We start from the raw sequence: 7,602 nt of genomic DNA, 5'->3' as shown, positions 1-7,602 counted from the left end.
ACGTCGAGTCTTGGCTTCGGACGTGGTAAGAGGTTTCTCGTGTGTGTCGCGCTCCCGATGGTCCAAGAATCCCGAAATTGTATTTTTATCGGACTTAGGTAGTCATCATGGTCCAAGTGTACAACCATGTAGAGCGATGGGCGATGTTAAGTGTCTCAGAGCCAAGACGTTTCCTGATATCATCATTGGTGAGACCAATCCAAGTGTAAGAATTCTCAGTCAACCCGAAGCAGGAAAATAGTGTTTAGACTACAGCTTTTCACTTAAATTGTAGTAGTAGAAGACACTTCCCTAACTTCTTTCCAGATATCCTGAATTATCGAGGGACAGATCCAGATGTCCTTAACTCCAAGAATCTTTATTTCAACTCCCTGATCTAAGCAACATAAAATAACTCTGCAATTGCGTGAAATACTGGAGGCAGATAGTCACTTTAAGACTATATTGAGTTGTTATAGTAGGTCTAGTTCAGCCAAATACTTGGGTCGTTCAGCAAACTATCATAGTCTGTCAAATTATTTAAATATCAATTTTCAGTTAAAGAATTTAGTTTTTAAACGTATACATATCATGTGTGTTAACAGCATTAATAACACAGGTCTGCCAATATGTTTATTTATTTTTTGTTAAATGGTTAATATTTGTTAGTAATAGAAAACGGTATTCATATGATATATACCACGTCACATTTATCAGATTTAGATGATATAGTTTTTGAATACGAAAAAGAACAAAACAAAAATTTAATAAAATGAATGAGAATCATTTTAGAATATTTTATAAAGTTTTATTGAGTTTATAGCTATTAAAATACATTAAGATATACATGAAGAAAACAATTAATAACTTTTTCTTTTTGAAAAAAAAAAACTGCGTTTTGTTGGTTTTATTTATGATTTTTTATTTCATCTCTGTGTATCATCCAGCAATATTCCGCCATCATATTAACGTCCCAACGGCCTTGATATCTTCTTTCCATCTCTTTTATGTCCTGATGAAACCGTTCACTTTGTTCTTTACTGTAGTCGCCTAGATTTTTTGGGAAACAATCAACGTGAGACTTAAAAAAATGAATTTTAAGACTCATATTACAGCCTAAATTTTTATAGGCGTTTAACATTTCCTGGACAATATTTTTATACGCAGGATCTTTTGTGTTGCCTAGAAACTTAGATTCGACATTTTTAAAGCCATGCTAGGCATTTCGTTCCAAGGTTGTCATCACTTTTTCAAACTCTGTATCCCTAATCAGTTTCCTGATATCAGGTCCCGTAAATATTCCCTCTTTCAACTTCGCATCAGATAAGCTAGGGAAACATGAACTAAGATACTTGAAAGTATTTCCATCTCGCGGTAATGCATTTACGAACTGTTTGATCAAACCAAGTTTGATGTGAATTGGTGGAAGCGATATTTTTTCGGGATCCATCAAGCTCGGATTGATGAAATTTTTTACTCCTACTATCAATTCCATTCTAATTTTCCAATCAGTTTTTTTCCAATGTAAATTTCTTTCTCTACTGTTCCATCCACAAATATAACAGGGGAATTTTGTGTAGCCTTGCTGTTGACCAAGAAGCATGGATTTTTGTCACAGCAAACTAACCATTTGTGTTCTGTGTATTTTATTTTCTCCAAAATATTTTCAAGATTTCGTAACTTTTTTTAAGATAAACTGAATGAGCTACAGGTATCGATGCAAATTTATTGCCGATATGCAAAAGGACAGCCTTTAAGCTTCTTTTTGAAGAATCTATAAAGAGTCGCCATTCTTGTGTATTGCATTCGATATTGAATTTTTGTATTAAACCGCCAATATCACAGCAAAATACTAAATTATCCTCTTTCTTAAAATACTCCACAAATTATTGTTCTCTGCTTCGATACCATTAAAATGTAGTTGCAGCATTTAATAAATTGTTTTCTTTTAGTCGAGAACCGAGAAGTTCTGCAGTGTCCTTAGGTAATCCAAGATCCCGTACCAAATCATTAAGTTCTTGCTGTTTTAAAGGTCGAGGGTCATTTGTAGGGTGAAAAATTTCACCACTGCTTTGCACATGATCACATTGTTCAGAGTTTTGTGATAATGGCGTTTCGAAGCTGTTAGTGTTAGTAGGAACTGGTGTGGGTAATTCGGGTCCATGTGGAACTGTTTTTGTTACAGACGAAACATCAGGATACACAATTTTGGCGCGGTTTTTAGAATTAAATCATGCTACAATGGTAAAACAAAGATAACAATCATCTTTATGATTTTTTGTTCCTGCCACAACATAGGAATACCGAATGACAATTATTTTGATTTACCGTAGCCTAAGTCCACTGTCTTAACACTTCAACACATAGCCGGCATACTGTATGCGGAACCCACTGTTTCTCTTGGTAACATAACCTCATTCCGAAGTAAGCATAATAAAATTTTTTTACAAAGTCTGTTATTTTTAATCTTTGCTTAACTATTGTATATTGTCCGCAAATAGGCCTATAGTAAAATACATTTGGATTGTTTTTGCAACTCTGAGGAACCATAGTTACAGATTTAATAAAACAATCTTTTATTACACTTTTTTGCAGTTTAAACCACTATGATTAGTCATAGACTACATAAAACTTTTTTTGATACTTTTTCTCACAGGGGAAAGGCAGGTTAGTAACAATAGACTATAGGATGGTCGGTCATAGAGTATAGAATAGAAATATTGATCATGGAATCAATTTTGTAAAAAAAAAACATACTGATCTAACGAATTATTATATATTTATCTATATGCAAAAATAATGTGACGTGATACGTTAAAACAAAGTTTATATTTGCTATATACAGACCAACATCTACATGTTTGTGATAAATTTATTTAAAAAACCTTTTCATCGCAGACCCGTGTAAAGTATATTAGAAAATGGAAATAAATCATACATTTTTAATTTGCATTTTAATATTTTATTTATTCTTTTGTGTTTGCCATTGAGACTCATACAAGGCAAGTACCTACTGAAATAATTAATAAGCGTTTCTTTGTGTGCATTGCTTAGGCCTACAGCCTTTAAGCCGGACATAACACACCCCCACCCAATTTCCCATTTCACAACTATCTCATCAAGTGGTTTGAGGAAATATAACATTTCATTAAATTTCTTTATGCTATTTCCATTATACCATTTCGGTATTTCCACCCCCACGGGGTTAATTGAAACGGAACGTATAACGCAAGGGAGGCTTCGAAATGAATTTTCAGGAACAAAAAATAGCAATAATAATGGTGATGAAGCAAAGCAGCGTGAAAGACCGAGCCTTGCATGTTCGTCCAGGATCTCCGGACAGAACTGCTGCGAAGGGGGAGCGCAGTCGTGTGTTGTGATGTGACTGCGCGGTGGGGCGACTGCTGTCCCGCGTGCTGTCACACACAGTCGTTCCTTCTCGTGCTGCGTGCCCGTCAGTAACCAGTGTTAAAGGGCGCATCCTGGAAGGAGTTGTGAGGGGCGGTGCAGCTAGCTGCTGTTACCTCCCTCTCATTTTCCGAAGTGAACAAAAATAAAATAGAAAAAAAATTACAAACAACATATTTCAGAAAATTTATTTAGCAGTTTCATTGGTTGGTATTTAAAACACTTTGAAAGACACTAATAACGAAACATACACACTGTGTCATTCATAAGAACAATAACCACGTAAGACATTGAACTCCGAAAAATCATCGTCTCCCCCTCCCCCTTCTCCATTCCTGTTTTGAGTTTGGTACGTCCTTGCCCACCAGGAGTTTTGTTGGGCGTCATGGCCGGTCCTTCCTCTGGTGACAGTGTGTCCTTCAGACACATTTAGGCATCATTTCCTCGCCTCCACTATCGTATTTATACAGTGGGAATACAATTATATTTTGATTTTATTATTTTAAGCAAAGTGAAATTGGAAATATCCAAGACCAAGTATGAGAAATAATGGTACTTTCCAGGTCTTTCGACGCTTTATGTTTTTGTCGTAATGGGGTGGGTCATAATTCTATCCACAAAATAATATAAGTTTGCAACTCAAACAAGGATTTTGTTCTAAAATATTTCCCAATAATGGCCAACGCCTTGGAAGTGGAAGCTCAACAACTGGCTTATTGCCCATAATTGAAACATTATTTAAGATGGGACACTTAGTGTCTGATGATGTTTAAGGTAACTATGTTCTACCACCACCGCAAATATTGTTACTCTCGTAAACTTGTTTAATTGAAAAAATGGGGTGTTAAACCAATTTTTTGCCTATATATTTTTTCACGTAATGTAACACACTATTATGTCAAAGAATTAATTTTACGACCGTGACCAGTTTTGTGGCAGTTGTAGAAATATGTTCAGTACATTATCTTTATGCTCTGTTTTCATATTACATACTTATTCTATTTTTACACTAATTAGGATGTTAAAACCCAACCGTAGGAAAAGCGTTTTACCATATTCGGATACGTTTTCAAATTATTTTTCGTGATAAAACTCTCAGGTGAACCTTGTTGGCTTAATCCGGATTCTACCTGTATATTTTATGGTGGTTAAATGTGAATATAACTTGGACCTTCAAAAATTTAATGTATTTTTAAGAAAGGTTGAATTTCGCTACTATAGTTAAGTTTTCTTCAGTAAAAATACCTTTATTTCATTTTTTTAGTAACTATGTATGTTGATGTTGTTTTGTAGCGTACAATGATGTTGGCCAAAAAAATTCTTTATTGCGCGGCTCAGGAGAACTCTTAATACACATCTATACTCACATTCCAGTTAAACGATACATACGTTTTTCCCATTGGGGGACACGATGCATGGATTGCTGAGTTGATGCTGCGTTAAGCCACTTTTTTTCAGCTGCTTGTTTGCAACATGTTTGCGGGACACCTAAAAAAACATTGGGTGAAGTGCATTGACTGCATTGTGGAAACAGTTTTATAAAACTGTGTTTTATGGAAATTTAGGCTACTGTGGTTTTTAATTATATAAATTCTAACTCATACTCATAAACAATTACCAGGCGTAGTCAATTTTTGGATGTTTCAATACTGCCGATGGTATGGTAGAAAAAGACTCCGATTACGTCACAGCATCCCATCCCTTAACAATTCCTAGGTCTATGGTTGCCATGGCAGATTCATATTATACGGATAGCCTACAGTTCACAGAGATGAAAGCCACAACTGCAACTCGAATAGTTCCGAAGTTAACCGAAGTTAAAGTTTTGTTTACATATATTTTTCCGGGAGGGTAGGTTGGCTTACATTATCGTAACTAAAATAAAAGTTCGGTTAGGTTAGCATTATTTAAAATAATCATTCACCTATGCAATATGAGGTTTTGTCCCCGAGCGATCGGGAAACTTCGGAGAACTTCGGAACTGTTCGGGTGTGGCTCTCATCCCTGTGAACTGTAGGCTTCCCATAATATATTTCACTCCCTGCTGCCATGCAACGCACGTTGGGAGAAAGTGGAGGTAGGGGATGTTACTGAAATTGTGGAGAGACTTTTCATGTAAGTTCAATCGTGGAATTATCGGATGAAGGGAATAAGCGTTTTCGTTGACGATACTCTGTTATTTTGGGCACAATGTATTTTAATCGCATTTTTATATCACGCTTTGTAGTTTTGTATGTTGTTAGTGTCACAGTAAATCTATAATCGGTACACGTTTCAAAAGAAACGCTTCAGAGTGTTGCAAGTAACAAGGTGTCACAGGCGTAAATCAAGGAGGTACTCATGTTAGTGATTGTTGGTTGTATTGATTTGAAGTCTCTTTGGCTTGCATAACCGTTAGAACAATGCAAGTAACTCACCAGGAAGAATTGAAAAGATGCTATAACGAAGAGGGAATTGTAATACAAAGACTTTAAGACCACATCAAAATTGAATTAATATTACAATTCGTAGTAGCTAAAAAAACACCTTTGCTATCAAAATGAAAAAAAAATGTAAGCTGGTCGTTCTCATTTCTACTTTAATAATTTAACACATCAGAGATAACACAAACCGACTCCTAATCATCCTGCATCCATAGTGTATATATCGTTTGCAAGTTGTAAAAAATAACTACATACATTTTATTTAGGTAAACGATGAACTTTAAACAAGAAGACAGGGTCTTTTAAATTTTCAAAATACCCGACCTCCCGATGGATAAATGTTTTTTTTTTTCTGAACCCTAGAACTTTCGAAGTAGCACTAATAAGTCAATTACTCGCGCACTATAGGGTAGTTACCGTCTGGCAGAACATTATAATCACTTGTTCATTATTTTTTTCCAATGGTGAAAAGGGGGGTGGGCTAGTGTATGCAAACAGAACCCAGCTCGATGCACGTATCTGATCAGTGAAACATCAAAGATGATTGCGGGACAGTTGAGAAGGGGTGGAGGAAACCTCCGAGCTGTTACAGCCCCAGCAACACGGAGGCGAGAGGCAAGCCTCGGCCCCGGCGGAGATGAAGCCTTGTAGCTGTCAGTCGGGGTTAGCGGGTGAATGGGTCGGCGGCCGGGCCCGGGGACGCTGACAGGTCTGTATTTACCCTCCTCGGCAGACGCGCGCGCTGCGGAGGACGGGCGGTAAACAAAGACGGGGCTACGGAGGGGACCCCGTCGACGGCGGCGGTGGTGGTGGTAGTCACATGAAACGCGCTCGTTAAAGAGTCGCGGATCTGAAACGATTAGGCGATGAAGGGACGTGAGGCCGAGTGGGAGAGGAGAAGTATTGGGTTTTTCTCCCCTCCTCCTCCTCCCCGGTATAAAAGGGGTGGTAGGGGGATGGTACCAAAGGGTGCTGGAGAGTGGGCATACTACAATGGGTTCCTCACTTACCCCCTCCTTTCGCCTCTCTTTCCTGACCCAGCACACTTGAAAAAAAAAAATCTGCGCTGTCAGCCACAGCTACCTCCAGGACTACGTCAAGAGTCGCCGCGGACGAGAACGGCGTCATTTTCGCTGCTTGAGCCATCGATCATCCCGTAGAGGCCGACTCTCGAGGTTCGTGACTACATGTTCCGACGAGTTTTCCCACATGCTCATTTATGTATTTTCTTTTGTCACGTCCGTTCGACATCACTGATTCACTATCATACACCAGAAATGTTATATGCATTAATGTTCGGGAAAATTTCGCAAAGGATCGTCCATGTATGAAGTGCCTTCGGGAAATCATGGAATAACCGAAGTCGGGATTTATCGGATCGGGACTCGAACCAGAGTCCTCGTGAATGTGAGTCCAACGTTTGACAGTTTCACCAACTCGCTCAGTTTCTCTGGATTTATTTAGCAAGCATTTAAAAGTGTTTTTTTTTTAATTTTTTATTGATACAGAAGCAAAATAATATTTTTGTACTTTGGTTATAATAAACTGAAGGCCAGCATATGTATGCGTCTATTTATATTCTATTTATATGTTAATCAATACCAATTTTACCGAATTCATATAAAGCGAATAGCAAGGAAAAAGACTTAGTTCCAAATTACTGTTATTAGATGTTTTGAAATGCTGTCTCAGAAAAAAAATTAAGTAGAAAGCTATTAAATATGTATTTTTGTGGTTTTTTTTATCATTTTTATATAGTATCAGTTTCACTTTTGGATTTGGGATGCAACAT

Source organism: Bacillus rossius (genome assembly GCF_032445375.1).
Source record: "Bacillus rossius redtenbacheri isolate Brsri chromosome 4 unlocalized genomic scaffold, Brsri_v3 Brsri_v3_scf4_2, whole genome shotgun sequence".
In the NCBI taxonomy this organism is placed as follows: domain Eukaryota; kingdom Metazoa; phylum Arthropoda; class Insecta; order Phasmatodea; family Bacillidae; genus Bacillus; species Bacillus rossius.
Note: the sequence above shows the minus strand (reverse complement) of the source record.